A 13548-nucleotide genomic window follows, 5' to 3' on the forward strand; every position below is an offset into this window, starting at 1 on the left:
ATGTCAAAGTTTATTTGTTTGGACATTAAATGTTTTGCAAATTATTAACCGCCATATGTGTGCAACAAATAGTTGAAATTGATTAGCCTTCTGCGGAACGAATTCAGCAATCCCCAAACAAATTATAAGACAATTAGTTTCATAGTTTTCTATCTATGAGCCTGTCGCAAAATGTCAAAGAATATTTGTTTCAACATTGAAAGATTTATGATGTATTGACCGCCATGAATGTTCGAAGCGACAGAATCTTTAGATGTCAAAATTACTTGTTGAAACATTAAAAATTTGATTTTGAGAAAGTGTGATGTGAAAGTCATACATGGGGACACCCGGATTTGAATCAGGGACCTATCGATCTGCAGTCGAATGCTCTACCACTGAGCTATATCCCCACAATCCACAACGGTCCGCTTTTTACCCCACGGGCATTAATATAGAAAACCTATTTTATCTGTTAGGAAAGAATCTCTCTTCAATTTATCAGTTCATGCTTGACAGAGTCATCAATATTGGGTTTCAAATATATGAACGAAGATTTAATCCGCGACACACAGTGACTCCGTGGCGCAACGGTAGCGCGTCTGACTTCAGATCAGAAGGTTGCGTGTTCAAATCACGTCGGGGTCATTCCTTTATTTCCGGATCCTTGAATCAGCTTATGAACTGACCAGTTAATAAATAAACCCTTGCGAAAACGACTAATATTCAAAAATGATTTGATTTCTGAGAAATGATTTCTGCAAACTCCAAAAAGGGTATTAGAATTAAAGTGTCATCGATTTCAATCCATTGGTTTGCCGTATAATGTCAAAGTTTAATTGTTCGAACATTAAAATACTTAATATTGAGAATGTTCGATGTGAAAGTCAAAAATGGGGGCACCCGGATTTGAACCAGGGACCTCTCGATCTGCAGTCGAATGCTCTACCACTGAGATATATCCCCACAGTGCACTACGGGTTCTATATATAAATAATATACATAACACGGCCTTGGGCATTGTTTAAAGTAATTAACAATCGTTTGTTTAAAACAGGTCTCAATTTACATCTATTAAATTTAATTGATGAAATACCAATACTTCATAGCCGTGGTTCAGATAGTTATAGCCACTAAGTTATAGGTCGAAATTGATTAGATATCTGAGAAACGAATTCTGCAATCTACTGAAATATTTTTATACTTGAAGTGTGATCGATTTCAATTTATAAGCCTGCCGTAAAATGTCAATGTTTATTTGAAAGTAAGAGTCATCAATATTGGGTTTCAAATATATGAACGAAGATTTAATTCGCGACACACAGTGACTCCGTGGCGCAGCGGTAGCGCGTCTGACCCCAGATCAGAAGATTGCGTGTTCAAATCACGTCGGGGTCATTCCTTTAGTTCCGGATCCTTGAATCAGCTTATGTACTGACCAGTTAATAAATAAACCCCTGCGAAAACGACTAATATTCAAAAATGATTTGATTTCTGAGAAATGATTTCTGCAAACTTCAAAAAGGGTATTAGAATTAAAGTGTCATCGATTTCAATCCATTCGTTTGCCGTAGAATGTCAAAGTTTAATTGTTCGAACATTAGAAATACTTGGTATTGAGAATGTTTGATGTGAAAGTCATAAAAGGGGACACCCGGATTTGAACCAGGGACCTCTCGATCTGCAGTCGAATGCTCTACCACTGAGCTATATCCCCACAGTGCACTACGGGTTCTATATTTAAATAATATACATAACACGGCCTTGGGCATTGTTCAAAGTAATTAACAATCGTTTGTTTAAAACAGGTCTCAATTAACATCTATTAAATTTAATTGATGAAATATCACTATTTCATAGCCGTGGTTCAGATAGTTATAGCCACTAAGTTATAGGTCGAAATTGATTAGATATATGAGAATCGATTTCTGCAATCTACTGAAATATTTTTATACTTGAAGTGTGATCGATTTCAATTTATAAGCCTGTCGTAAAATGTCAAAGTTTATTTGTTTAAACATTAAATGTTTTACAAAATATTACCCGTCATATGTGTGCAACATATATTTGAAATTGATTAGCCTTCTGCGGAACGAATTCAGAATTCCCCAAACAAATTATAAGACAATTAGTGTCATAGTTTTCTATCTATGAGCCTGTCGCAAAATGTCAAAGAATATTTGTTTCAACATTGAAAGATTTATGATGTATTGACCGCCATGAATGTTCGAAACGACAGAATCTTTAGATGTCAAAATTACTTGTTGAAACATTAAAAATTTGATTTTGAGAAAGTGTGATGTGAATGTCATACATGGGGACACCCGGATTTGAATCAGGGACCTATCGATCTGCAGTCGAATGCTCTACCACTGAGCTATATCCCCACAATCCACAACGGTCCTCTTTTTACCCCACGGGCATTAATATAGAAAACCTATTTTATCTGTTCGGAAAGATTCTCTCCTCAATTTATCAGTTCATGCTTGACAGAGTCATCAATATTGGGTTTCAAATATATGAACGAAGATTTGATCCGCGACACACAGTGACTCCGTGGCGCAACGGTAGCGCGTCTGACTCCAGATCAGAAGGTTGCGTGTTCAAATCACGTCGGGGTCATTCCTTTATTTCCGGATCCTTGAATCAGCTTATGAACTGACCAGTTAATAAATAAACCCTTGCGAAAACGACTAATATTCAAAAATGATTTGATTTCTGAGAAATGATTTCTGCAAACTTCAAAAAGGGTATCAGAATTAAAGTGTCATCGATTTCAATCCATTGGTTTGCCGTAGAATGTCAAAGTTTAATTGTTCGAACATTAGAAAGACTTGGTATTGAGAATGTTTGATGTGAAAGTCATGAAAGGGGACACCCGGATTTGAACCAGGGACCTCTCGATCTGCAGTCGAATGCTCTACCACTGAGCTACATCCCCACAGTGCACTACGGGTTCTATATTTAAATAATATACATAACACGCCTTTGGGCATTGTTTAAAGTAATTAACAATCGTTTGTTTAAAACAGGTCTCAATTAACATCTATTAAATTTAATTGATGAAATATCACAATTTCATAGCCGTGGTTCAGATAGTTATAGCCATTAAGTTATAGGTCGAAATTGATTAGATATCTGAGAAACGAATTCTGCAATCTACTGAAATATTTTTATACTTGAAGTGTGATCGATTTCAATTTATAAGCCTGCCGTAAAATGTCAAAGTTTATTTGTTTGGACATTAAATGTTTTGCAAATTATTAACCGCCATATGTGTGCAACAATTAGTTGAAATTGATTAGCCTTCTGCGGAACGAATTCAGCAATCCCCAAACAAATTATAAGACAATTAGTTTTATAGTTTTCTATCTATGAGCCTGTCGCAAAATGTCAAAGAATATTTGTTTCAACATTGAAAGATTTATGATGTATTGACCGCCATGAATGTTCGAAGCGACAGAATCTCTAGATGTCAAAATTACTTGTTGAAACATTAAAAATTTGATTTTGAGAAAGTGTGATGTGAAAGTCATACATGGGGACACCCGGATTTGAATCAGGGACCTATCGATCTGCAGTCGAATGCTCTACCACTGAGCTATATCCCCACAATCCACAACGGTCCGCTTTTTACCCCACGGGCATTAATATAGAAAACCTATTTTATCTGTTAGGAAAGAATCTCTCTTCAATTTATCAGTTCATGCTTGACAGAGTCATCAATATTGGGTTTCAAATATATGAACGAAGATTTAATCCGCGACACACAGTGACTCCGTGGCGCAACGGTAGCGCGTCTGACTTCAGATCAGAAGGTTGCGTGTTCAAATCACGTCGGGGTCATTCCTTTATTTCCGGATCCTTGAATCAGCTTATGAACTGACCAGTTAATAAATAAACCCTTGCGAAAACGACTAATATTCAAAAATGATTTGATTTCTGAGAAATGATTTCTGCAAACTTCAAAAAGGGTATTAGAATTAAAGTGTCATCGATTTCAATCCATTGGTTTGCCGTATAATGTCAAAGTTTAATTGTTCGAACATTAAAATACTTAATATTGAGAATGTTCGATGTGAAAGTCAAAAATGGGGGCACCCGGATTTGAACCAGGGACCTCTCGATCTGCAGTCGAATGCTCTACCACTGAGATATATCCCCACAGTGCACTACGGGTTCTATATATAAATAATATACATAACACGGCCTTGGGCATTGTTTAAAGTAATTAACAATCGTTTGTTTAAAACAGGTCTCAATTTACATCTATTAAATTTAATTGATGAAATACCAATACTTCATAGCCGTGGTTCAGATAGTTATAGCCACTAAGTTATAGGTCGAAATTGATTAGATAACTGAGAAACGAATTCTGCAATCTACTGAAATATTTTTATAATTGAAGTGTGATCGATTTCAATTTATAAGCCTGCCGTAAAATGTCAATGTTTATTTGAAAGTAAGAGTCATCAATATTGGGTTTCAAATATATGAACGAAGATTTAATTCGCGACACACAGTGACTCCGTGGCGCAACAGTAGCGCGTCTGACCCCAGATCAGAAGATTGCGTGTTCAAATCACGTCGGGGTCATTCCTTTAGTTCCGGATCCTTGAATCAGCTTATTTACTGACCAGTTAATAAATAAACCCTTGCGAAAACGACTAATATTCAAAAATGATTTGATTTCTGAGAAATGATTTCTGCAAACTTCAAAAAGGGTATTAAAATTAAAGTGTCATCGATTTCAATCCATTCGTTTGCCGTAGAATGTCAAAGTTTAATTGTTCGAACATTAGAAATACTTGGTATTGAGAATGTTTGATGTGAAAGTCATAAAAGGGGACACCCGGATTTGAACCAGGGACTTCTCGATCTGCAGTCGAATGCTCTACCACTGAGCTATATCCCCACAGTGCACTACGGGTTCTATATTTAAATAATATACATAACACGGCCTTGGGCATTGTTCAAAGTAATTAACAATCGTTTGTTTAAAACAGGTCTCAATTAACATCTATTAAATTTAATTGATGAAATATCACTATTTCATAGCCGTGGTTCAGATAGTTATAGCCACTAAGTTATAGGTCGAAATTGATTAGATATATGAGAATCGATTTCTGCAATCTACTGAAATATTTTTATACTTGAAGTGTGATCGATTTCAATTTATAAGCCTGTCGTAAAATGTCAAAGTTTATTTGTTTAAACATTAAATGTTTTACAAAATATTACCCGTCATATGTGTGCAACATATATTTGAAATTGATTAGCCTTCCGCGGAACGAATTCAGCAATCCCCAAACAAATTATAAGACAATTAGTGTCATAGTTTTCTATCTATGAGCCTTTCGCAAAATGTCAAAGAATATTTGTTTCAACATTGAAAGATTTATGATGTATTGACCGCCATGAATGTTCGAAACGACAGAATCTTTAGATGTCAAAATTACTTGTTGAAACATTAAAATTTTGATTTTGAGAAAGTGTGATGTGAATGTCATACATGGGGACACCCGGATTTGAATCAGGGACCTATCGATCTGCAGTCGAATGCTCTACCACTGAGCTATATCCCCACAATCCACAACGGTCCGCTTTTTACCCCACGGGCATTAATATAGAAAACCTATTTTATCTGTTCGGAAAGATTCTCTCCTCAATTTATCAGTTCATGCTTGACAGAGTCATCAATATTGGGTTTCAAATATATGAACGAAGATTTGATCCGCGACACACAGTGACTCCGTGGCGCAACGGTAGCGCGTCTGACTCCAGATCAGAAGGTTCCGTGTTCAAATCACGTCGGGGTCATTCCTTTATTTCCGGATCCTTGAATCAGCTTATGAACTGACCAGTTAATAAATAAACCCTTGCGAAAACGACTAATATTCAAAAATGATTTGATTTCTGAGAAATGATTTCTGCAAACTTCAAAAAGGGTATCAGAATTAAAGTGTCATCGATTTCAATCCATTGGTTTGCCGTAGAATGTCAAAGTTTAATTGTTCGAACATTAGAAAGACTTGGTATTGAGAATGTTTGATGTGAAAGTCATGAAAGGGGACACCCGGATTTGAACCAGGGACCTCTCGATCTGCAGTCGAATGCTCTACCACTGAGCTATATCCCCACAGTGCACTACGGGTTCTATATTTAAGTAATATACATAACACGCCTTTGGGCATTGTTTAAAGTAATTAACAATCGTTTGTTTAAAACAGGTCTCAATTAACATCTATTAAATTTAATTGATGAAATATCACAATTTCATAGCCGTGGTTCAGATAGTTATAGCCATTAAGTTATAGGTCGAAATTGATTAGATATCTGAGAAACGAATTCTGCAATCTACTGAAATATTTTTATACTTGAAGTGTGATCGATTTCAATTTATAAGCCTGCCGTAAAATGTCAAAGTTTATTTGTTTAAACATTAAATGTTTTGCAAATTATTAACCGCCATATGTGTGCAACAAATAGTTGAAATTGATTAGCCTTCTGCGGAACGAATTCAGCAATCCCCAAACAAATTATAAGACAATTAGTTTCATAGTTTTCTATCTATGAGCCTGTCGTAAAATGTCAAAGAATATTTGTTTCAACATTGAAAGATTTATGATGTATTGACCGCCATGAATGTTCGAAGCGACAGAATCTTTAGATGTCAAAATTACTTGTTGAAATATTAAAAATTTGATTTTGAGAAAGTGTGATGTGAAAGTCATACATGGGGACACCCGGATTTGAACCAGGGACCTCTCGATCTGCAGTCGAATGCTCTACCACTGAGCTATATCCCCACAGTGCACTAAGTTATAGGTCGAAATTGATTAGATATCTGAGAAACGAATTCTGCAATCTACTGAAATATTTTTATACTTGAAGTGTGATTTTGAGAAAGTGTGATGTGAAAGTCATACATGGGGACACCCGGATTTGAATCTATCGATCTGCAGTCGAATGCTCTACCACTGAGCTATATCCCCACAATCCACAACGGTCCGCTTTTTACCCCACGGGCATTAATATAGAAAACCTATTTTATCTGTTAGGAAAGAATCTCTCCTCAATTTATCAGTTCATGCTTGACACAGTCATCAATATTGGGTTTCAAATTTATGAACGAATATTTAATCCGCGACACACAGTGACTCCGTGGCGCAACGGTAGCGCGTCTGACTCCAGATCAGAAGGTTGCGTGTTCAAATCACGTCGGGGTCATTCCTTTATTTCCGGATCCTTTGATCAGCTTATGAACTGACCAGTTAATAAATAAACCCTTGCGAAAACGACTAATATTCAAAAATGATTTGATTTCTGAGAAATGATTTCTGCAAACTTCAAAAAGGGAATTAGAATTAAAGTGTCATCGATTTCAATCCATTCGTTTGCCGTAGAATGTCAAAGTTTAATTGTTCGAACATTAGAAAAACTTGGTATTGAGAATGTTTGATGTGAAAGTCATAAAAGGGGACACCCGGATTTGAACCAGGGACCTCTCGATCTGCAGTCGAATGCTCTACCACTGAGCTATATCCCCACAGTGCACTAAGTTATAGGTCGAAATTGATTAGATATCTGAGAAACGAATTCTGCAATCTACTGAAATATTTTTATACTTGAAGTGTGATCGATTTCAATTTATAAGCCTGCCGTAAAATGTCAAAGTTTATTTGTTTAAACATTAAATGTTTTGCAAATTATTAACCGCCATATGTGTGCAACAAATAGTTGAAATTGATTAGCCTTCTGCGGAACGAATTCAGCAATCCCCAAACAAATTATAAGAATAGTTTTCTATCTATGAGCCTGTCGTAAAATGTCAAAGAATATTTGTTTCAACATTGAAAGATTTATGATGTATTGACCGCCATGAATGTTCGAAGCGACAGTATCTTTAGATGTCAAAATTACTTGTTTAAACATTAAAAATTTGATTTTGAGAAAGTGTGATGTGAAAGTCATACATGGGGACACCCGGATTTGAATCAGGGACCTATCGATCTGCAGTCGAATGCTCTACCACTGAGCTATATCCCCACAATCCACAACGGTCCGCTTTTTACCCCACGGGCATTAATATAGAAAACCTATTTTATCTGTTAGGAAAGAATCTCTCCTCAATTTATCAGTTCATGCTTGACAGAGTCATCAATATTGGGTTTCAAATATATGAACGAAGATTTAATCCGCGACACACAGTGACTCCGTGGCGCAACGGTAGCGCGTCTGACTCCAGATCAGAAAGTTGCGTGTTCAAATCACGTCGGGGTCATTCCTTTATTTCCGGATCCTTGGATCAGCTTATGAACTGACCAGTTAATAAATAAACCCTTGCGAAAACGACTAATATTCAAAAATGATTTGATTTCTGAGAAATGATTTCTGCAAACTTCAAAAAGGGTATTAGAATTAAAGTGTCATCGATTTCAATCCATTCGTTTGCCGTAGAATGTCAAAGTTTAATTGTTCGAACATTAGAAAAACTTGGTATTGAGAATGTTTGATGTGAAAGTCATAAAAGGGGACACCCGGATTTGAACCAGGGACCTCTCGATCTGCAGTCGAATGCTCTACCACTGAGCTATATCCCCACAGTGCACTAAGTTATAGGTCGAAATTGATTAGATATCTGAGAAATGAATTCTGCAATCTACTGAAATATTTTTATACTTGAAGTGTGATCGATTTCAATTTATAAGCCTGCCGTAAAATGTCAAAGTTTATTTGTTTAAACATTAAATGTTTTGCAAATTATTAACCGCCATATGTGTGCAACAAATAGTTGAAATTGATTAGCCTTCTGCGGAACGAATTCAGCAATCCCCAAACAAATTATAAGACAATTAGTTTCATAGTTTTCTATCTATGAGCCTGTCGTAAAATGTCAAAGAATATTTGTTTCAACATTGAAAGATTTATGATGTATTGACCGCCATGAATGTTCGAAGCGACAGTATCTTTAGATGTCAAAATTACTTGTTTAAACATTAAAAATTTGATTTTGAGAAAGTGTGATGTGAAAGTCATACATGGGGACACCCGGATTTGAATCAGGGACCTATCGATCTGCAGTCGAATGCTCTACCACTGAGCTATATCCCCACCCGGTTTTGAATCAGGGACCTATCGATCTGCAGTCGAATGCTCTACCACTGAGCTATATCCCCACAATCAACAACGGTCCGCTTTTTACCCCACGGGCATTAATATAGAAAACCTATTTTATCTGTTAGGAAAGAATCTCTCCTCAATTTATCAGTTCATGCTTGACAGAGTCATCAATATTGGGTTTCAAATATATGAACGAAGATTTAATCCGCGACACACAGTGACTCCGTGGCGCAACGGTAACGCGTCTGACTCCAGATCAGAAGGTTGCGTGTTCAAATCACGTCGGGGTCATTCCTTTATTTCCGGATCCTTGGATCAGCTTATGAACTGACCAGTTAATAAATAAACCCTTGCGAAAACGACTAATATTCAAAAATGATTTGATTTCTGAGAAATGATTTCTGCAAACTTCAAAAAGGGTATTAGAATTAAAGTGTCATCGATTTCAATCCATTCGTTTGCCGTAGAATGTCAAAGTTTAATTGTTCGAACATTAGAAAAACTTGGTATTGAGAATGTTTGATGTGAAAGTCATAAAAGGGGACACCCGGATTTGAACCAGGGACCTCTCGATCTGCAGTCGAATGCTCTACCACTGAGCTATATCCCCACAGTGCACTAAGTTATAGGTCGAAATTGATTAGATATCTGAGAAACGAATTCTGCAATCTACTGAAATATTTTTATACTTGAAGTGTGATCGATTTCAATTTATAAGCCTGCCGTAAAATGTCAAAGTTTATTTGTTTAAACATTAAATGTTTTGCAAATTATTAAACCGCCATATGTGTGCAACAAATAGTTGAAATTGATTAGCCTTCTGCGGAACGAATTCAGCAATCCCCAAACAAATTATAAGACAATTAGTTTCATAGTTTTCTATCTATGAGCCATTCGTAAAATGTCAAAGAATATTTGTTTCAACATTGAAAGATTTATGATGTATTGACCGCCATGAATGTTCGAAGCGACAGTATCTTTAGATGTCAAAATTACTTGTTTAAACATTAAAAATTTGATTTTGAGAAAGTGTGATGTGAAAGTCATACATGGGGACACCCGGATTTGAATCAGGGACCTATCGATCTGCAGTCGAATGCTCTACCACTGAGCTATATCCCCACAATCCACAACGGTCCGCTTTTTACCCCACGGGCATTAATATAGAAAACCTATTTTATCTGTTAGGAAAGAATCTCTCCTCAATTTATCAGTTCATGCTTGACAGAGTCATCAATATTGGGTTTCAAATATATGAACGAAGATTTAATCCGCGACACACAGTGACTCCGTGGCGCAACGGTAGCGCGTCTGACTCCAGATCAGAAGGTTGCGTGTTCAAATCACGTCGGGGTCATTCCTTTATTTCCGGATCCTTGGATCAGCTTATGAACTGACCAGTTAATAAATAAACCCTTGCGAAAACGACTAATATTCAAAAATGATTTGATTTCTGAGAAATGATTTCTGCAAACTTCAAAAAGGGTATTAGAATTAAAGTGTCATCGATTTCAATCCATTCGTTTGCCGTAGAATGTCAAAGTTTAATTGTTCGAACATTAGAAAAACTTGGTATTGAGAATGTTTGATGTGAAAGTCATAAAAGGGGACACCCGGATTTGAACCAGGGACCTCTCGATCTGCAGTCGAATGCTCTACCACTGAGCTATATCCCCACAGTGCACTAAGTTATAGGTCGAAATTGATTAGATATCTGAGAAACGAATTCTGCAATCTACTGAAATATTTTTATACTTGAAGTGTGATTTTGAGAAAGTGTGATGTGAAAGTCATACATGGGGACACCCGGATTTGAATCAGGGACCTATCGATCTGCAGTCGAATGCTCTACCACTGAGCTATATCCCCACAATCAACAACGGTCCGCTTTTTACCCCACGGGCATTAATATAGAAAACCTATTTTATCTGTTAGGAAAGAATCTCTCCTCAATTTATCAGTTCATGCTTGACAGAGTCATCAATATTGGGTTTCAAATATATGAACGAAGATTTAATCCGCGACACACAGTGACTCCGTGGCGCAACGGTAGCGCGTCTGACTCCAGATCAGAAGGTTGCGTGTTCAAATCACGTCGGGGTCATTCCTTTATTTCCGGATCCTTGGATCAGCTTATGAACTGACCAGTTAATAAATAAACCCTTGCGAAAACGACTAATATTCAAAAATGATTTGATTTCTGAGAAATGATTTCTGCAAACTTCAAAAAGGGTATTAGAATTAAAGTGTCATCGATTTCAATCCATTCGTTTGCCGTAGAATGTCAAAGTTTAATTGTTCGAACATTAGAAAAACTTGGTATTGAGAATGTTTGATGTGAAAGTCATAAAAGGGGACACCCGGATTTGAACCAGGGACCTCTCGATCTGCAGTCGAATGCTCTACCACTGAGCTATATCCCCACAGTGCACTAAGTTATAGGTCGAAATTGATTAGATATCTGAGAAACGAATTCTGCAATCTACTGAAATATTTTTATACTTGAAGTGTGATCGATTTCAATTTATAAGCCTGCCGTAAAATGTCAAAGTTTATTTGTTTAAACATTAAATGTTTTGCAAATTATTAACCGCCATATGTGTGCAACAAATAGTTGAAATTGATTAGCCTTCTGCGGAACGAATTCAGCAATCCCCAAACAAATTATAAGACAATTAGTTTCATAGTTTTCTATCTATGAGCCTGTCGTAAAATGTCAAAGAATATTTGTTTCAACATTGAAAGATTTATGATGTATTGACCGCCATGAATGTTCGAAGCGACAGTATCTTTAGATGTCAAAATTACTTGTTTAAACATTAAAAATTTGATTTTGAGAAAGTGTGATGTGAAAGTCATACATGGGGACACCCGGATTTGAATCAGGGACCTATCGATCTGCAGTCGAATGCTCTACCACTGAGCTATATCCCCACATTGCACTACGGGTTCTATATTTGAATAATATACATAACAAGCCCTTGGGCATTGTTTAAAGTAATTAACAATCGTTTGTTTAAAACAGGTCTCAATTAACATCTATTAAATTTAATTGATGAAATATCACAATTTCATATCCGTGGTTCAGATAGTTATAGCCACTAAGTTATAGGTCGAAATTGATTAGATATCTGAGAAACGAATTCTGCAATCTACTGAAATATTTTTATACTTGAAGTGTGATCGATTTCAATTTATAAGCCTGCCGTAAAATGTCAAAGTTTATTTGTTTGGACATTAAATGTTTTGCAAATTATTAACCGCCATATGTGTGCAACAAATAGTTGAAATTGATTAGCCTTCTGCGGAACGAATTCAGCAATCCCCAAACAAATTATAAGACAATTAGTTTCATAGTTTTCTATCTATGAGCCTGTCGCAAAATGTCAAAGAATATTTGTTTCAACATTGAAAGATTTATGATGTATTGACCGCCATGAATGTTCGAAGCGACAGAATCTTTAGATGTCAAAATTACTTGTTGAAACATTAAAAATTTGATTTTGAGAAAGTGTGATGTGAAAGTCATACATGGGGACACCCGGATTTGAATCAGGGACCTATCGATCTGCAGTCGAATGCTCTACCACTGAGCTATATCCCCACAATCCACAACGGTCCGCTTTTTACCCCACGGGCATTAATATAGAAAACCTATTTTATCTGTTAGGAAAGAATCTCTCCTCAATTTATCAGTTCATGCTTGACACAGTCATCAATATTGGGTTTCAAATATATGAACGAAGATTTAATCCGCGACACACAGTGACTCCGTGGCGCAACGGTAGCGCGTCTGACTCCAGATCAGAAGGTTGCGTGTTCAAATCACGTCGGGGTCATTCCTTTATTTCCGGATCCTTGGATCACCTTATGAACTGACCAGTTAATAAATAAACCCTTGCGAAAACGACTAATATTCAAAAATGATTTGATTTCTGAGAAATGATTTCTGCAAACTTCAAAAAGGGTATTAGAATTAAAGTGTCATCGATTTCAATCCATTCGTTTGCCGTAGAATGTCAAAGTTTAATTGTTCGAACATTAGAAAAACTTGGTATTGAGAATGTTTGATGTGAAAGTCATAAAAGGGGACACCCGGATTTGAACCAGGGACCTCTCGATCTGCAGTCGAATGCTCTACCACTGAGCTATATCCCCACAGTGCACTAAGTTATAGGTCGAAATTGATTAGATATCTGAGAAACGAATTCTGCAATCTACTGAAATATTTTTATACTTGAAGTGTGATCGATTTCAATTTATAAGCCTGCCGTAAAATGTCAAAGTTTATTTGTTTAAACATTAAATGTTTTGCAAATTATTAACCGCCATATGTGTGCAACAAATAGTTGAAATTGATTAGCCTTCTGCGGAACGAATTCAGCAATCCCCAAACAAATTATAAGACAATTAGTTTCATAGTTTTCTATCTATGAGCCTGTCGTA

The 13548-nt window shown here is 36.4% G+C and overlaps 33 non-coding genes across 33 annotated transcripts; 10 read left to right on the forward strand and 23 right to left on the reverse strand.

The window, feature by feature from the left end:
* Positions 1-320: 320 nt before the first annotated feature.
* Positions 321-392, reverse strand: Trnac-gca (transfer RNA cysteine (anticodon GCA)). Its single transcript has one exon. It is a non-coding gene; the product is annotated as a tRNA-Cys (tRNA).
* A 481-nt stretch (positions 393-873) lies between these two features.
* On the reverse strand, positions 874-945 carry Trnac-gca (transfer RNA cysteine (anticodon GCA)). The gene has a single exon. It is a non-coding gene; the product is annotated as a tRNA-Cys (tRNA).
* A 360-nt stretch (positions 946-1305) lies between these two features.
* On the forward strand, positions 1306-1377 carry Trnaw-cca (transfer RNA tryptophan (anticodon CCA)). Its single transcript has one exon. It is a non-coding gene; the product is annotated as a tRNA-Trp (tRNA).
* A 247-nt stretch (positions 1378-1624) lies between these two features.
* On the reverse strand, positions 1625-1696 carry Trnac-gca (transfer RNA cysteine (anticodon GCA)). Its single transcript has one exon. It is a non-coding gene; the product is annotated as a tRNA-Cys (tRNA).
* A 598-nt stretch (positions 1697-2294) lies between these two features.
* On the reverse strand, positions 2295-2366 carry Trnac-gca (transfer RNA cysteine (anticodon GCA)). The gene has a single exon. It is a non-coding gene; the product is annotated as a tRNA-Cys (tRNA).
* Positions 2367-2529: 163 nt separating this feature from the next.
* On the forward strand, positions 2530-2601 carry Trnaw-cca (transfer RNA tryptophan (anticodon CCA)). The gene has a single exon. It is a non-coding gene; the product is annotated as a tRNA-Trp (tRNA).
* Positions 2602-2848: 247 nt separating this feature from the next.
* Positions 2849-2920, reverse strand: Trnac-gca (transfer RNA cysteine (anticodon GCA)). The gene has a single exon. It is a non-coding gene; the product is annotated as a tRNA-Cys (tRNA).
* Positions 2921-3518: 598 nt separating this feature from the next.
* Trnac-gca (transfer RNA cysteine (anticodon GCA)) lies at positions 3519-3590 on the reverse strand. The gene has a single exon. It is a non-coding gene; the product is annotated as a tRNA-Cys (tRNA).
* Positions 3591-4071: 481 nt separating this feature from the next.
* On the reverse strand, positions 4072-4143 carry Trnac-gca (transfer RNA cysteine (anticodon GCA)). The gene has a single exon. It is a non-coding gene; the product is annotated as a tRNA-Cys (tRNA).
* Positions 4144-4503: 360 nt separating this feature from the next.
* Trnaw-cca (transfer RNA tryptophan (anticodon CCA)) lies at positions 4504-4575 on the forward strand. Its single transcript has one exon. It is a non-coding gene; the product is annotated as a tRNA-Trp (tRNA).
* A 247-nt stretch (positions 4576-4822) lies between these two features.
* Positions 4823-4894, reverse strand: Trnac-gca (transfer RNA cysteine (anticodon GCA)). Its single transcript has one exon. It is a non-coding gene; the product is annotated as a tRNA-Cys (tRNA).
* Positions 4895-5492: 598 nt separating this feature from the next.
* On the reverse strand, positions 5493-5564 carry Trnac-gca (transfer RNA cysteine (anticodon GCA)). Its single transcript has one exon. It is a non-coding gene; the product is annotated as a tRNA-Cys (tRNA).
* A 163-nt stretch (positions 5565-5727) lies between these two features.
* Trnaw-cca (transfer RNA tryptophan (anticodon CCA)) lies at positions 5728-5799 on the forward strand. The gene has a single exon. It is a non-coding gene; the product is annotated as a tRNA-Trp (tRNA).
* A 247-nt stretch (positions 5800-6046) lies between these two features.
* Positions 6047-6118, reverse strand: Trnac-gca (transfer RNA cysteine (anticodon GCA)). The gene has a single exon. It is a non-coding gene; the product is annotated as a tRNA-Cys (tRNA).
* A 598-nt stretch (positions 6119-6716) lies between these two features.
* Trnac-gca (transfer RNA cysteine (anticodon GCA)) lies at positions 6717-6788 on the reverse strand. The gene has a single exon. It is a non-coding gene; the product is annotated as a tRNA-Cys (tRNA).
* A 349-nt stretch (positions 6789-7137) lies between these two features.
* Positions 7138-7209, forward strand: Trnaw-cca (transfer RNA tryptophan (anticodon CCA)). Its single transcript has one exon. It is a non-coding gene; the product is annotated as a tRNA-Trp (tRNA).
* A 247-nt stretch (positions 7210-7456) lies between these two features.
* Trnac-gca (transfer RNA cysteine (anticodon GCA)) lies at positions 7457-7528 on the reverse strand. The gene has a single exon. It is a non-coding gene; the product is annotated as a tRNA-Cys (tRNA).
* A 428-nt stretch (positions 7529-7956) lies between these two features.
* Trnac-gca (transfer RNA cysteine (anticodon GCA)) lies at positions 7957-8028 on the reverse strand. Its single transcript has one exon. It is a non-coding gene; the product is annotated as a tRNA-Cys (tRNA).
* A 163-nt stretch (positions 8029-8191) lies between these two features.
* On the forward strand, positions 8192-8263 carry Trnaw-cca (transfer RNA tryptophan (anticodon CCA)). The gene has a single exon. It is a non-coding gene; the product is annotated as a tRNA-Trp (tRNA).
* Positions 8264-8510: 247 nt separating this feature from the next.
* On the reverse strand, positions 8511-8582 carry Trnac-gca (transfer RNA cysteine (anticodon GCA)). Its single transcript has one exon. It is a non-coding gene; the product is annotated as a tRNA-Cys (tRNA).
* Positions 8583-9021: 439 nt separating this feature from the next.
* Trnac-gca (transfer RNA cysteine (anticodon GCA)) lies at positions 9022-9093 on the reverse strand. The gene has a single exon. It is a non-coding gene; the product is annotated as a tRNA-Cys (tRNA).
* A 228-nt stretch (positions 9094-9321) lies between these two features.
* Trnaw-cca (transfer RNA tryptophan (anticodon CCA)) lies at positions 9322-9393 on the forward strand. The gene has a single exon. It is a non-coding gene; the product is annotated as a tRNA-Trp (tRNA).
* A 247-nt stretch (positions 9394-9640) lies between these two features.
* On the reverse strand, positions 9641-9712 carry Trnac-gca (transfer RNA cysteine (anticodon GCA)). Its single transcript has one exon. It is a non-coding gene; the product is annotated as a tRNA-Cys (tRNA).
* A 440-nt stretch (positions 9713-10152) lies between these two features.
* Trnac-gca (transfer RNA cysteine (anticodon GCA)) lies at positions 10153-10224 on the reverse strand. Its single transcript has one exon. It is a non-coding gene; the product is annotated as a tRNA-Cys (tRNA).
* Positions 10225-10387: 163 nt separating this feature from the next.
* Trnaw-cca (transfer RNA tryptophan (anticodon CCA)) lies at positions 10388-10459 on the forward strand. The gene has a single exon. It is a non-coding gene; the product is annotated as a tRNA-Trp (tRNA).
* Positions 10460-10706: 247 nt separating this feature from the next.
* Trnac-gca (transfer RNA cysteine (anticodon GCA)) lies at positions 10707-10778 on the reverse strand. Its single transcript has one exon. It is a non-coding gene; the product is annotated as a tRNA-Cys (tRNA).
* A 121-nt stretch (positions 10779-10899) lies between these two features.
* Trnac-gca (transfer RNA cysteine (anticodon GCA)) lies at positions 10900-10971 on the reverse strand. Its single transcript has one exon. It is a non-coding gene; the product is annotated as a tRNA-Cys (tRNA).
* Positions 10972-11134: 163 nt separating this feature from the next.
* Trnaw-cca (transfer RNA tryptophan (anticodon CCA)) lies at positions 11135-11206 on the forward strand. Its single transcript has one exon. It is a non-coding gene; the product is annotated as a tRNA-Trp (tRNA).
* A 247-nt stretch (positions 11207-11453) lies between these two features.
* On the reverse strand, positions 11454-11525 carry Trnac-gca (transfer RNA cysteine (anticodon GCA)). Its single transcript has one exon. It is a non-coding gene; the product is annotated as a tRNA-Cys (tRNA).
* A 439-nt stretch (positions 11526-11964) lies between these two features.
* Trnac-gca (transfer RNA cysteine (anticodon GCA)) lies at positions 11965-12036 on the reverse strand. The gene has a single exon. It is a non-coding gene; the product is annotated as a tRNA-Cys (tRNA).
* Positions 12037-12634: 598 nt separating this feature from the next.
* Trnac-gca (transfer RNA cysteine (anticodon GCA)) lies at positions 12635-12706 on the reverse strand. The gene has a single exon. It is a non-coding gene; the product is annotated as a tRNA-Cys (tRNA).
* A 163-nt stretch (positions 12707-12869) lies between these two features.
* On the forward strand, positions 12870-12941 carry Trnaw-cca (transfer RNA tryptophan (anticodon CCA)). Its single transcript has one exon. It is a non-coding gene; the product is annotated as a tRNA-Trp (tRNA).
* Positions 12942-13188: 247 nt separating this feature from the next.
* On the reverse strand, positions 13189-13260 carry Trnac-gca (transfer RNA cysteine (anticodon GCA)). Its single transcript has one exon. It is a non-coding gene; the product is annotated as a tRNA-Cys (tRNA).
* Between the last annotated feature and the right edge of the window lie 288 nt (positions 13261-13548).

The sequence above is a fragment of the Styela clava genome, chromosome 9 (genome assembly GCF_964204865.1).
Source record: "Styela clava chromosome 9, kaStyClav1.hap1.2, whole genome shotgun sequence".
NCBI lineage: Eukaryota > Metazoa > Chordata > Ascidiacea > Stolidobranchia > Styelidae > Styela > Styela clava.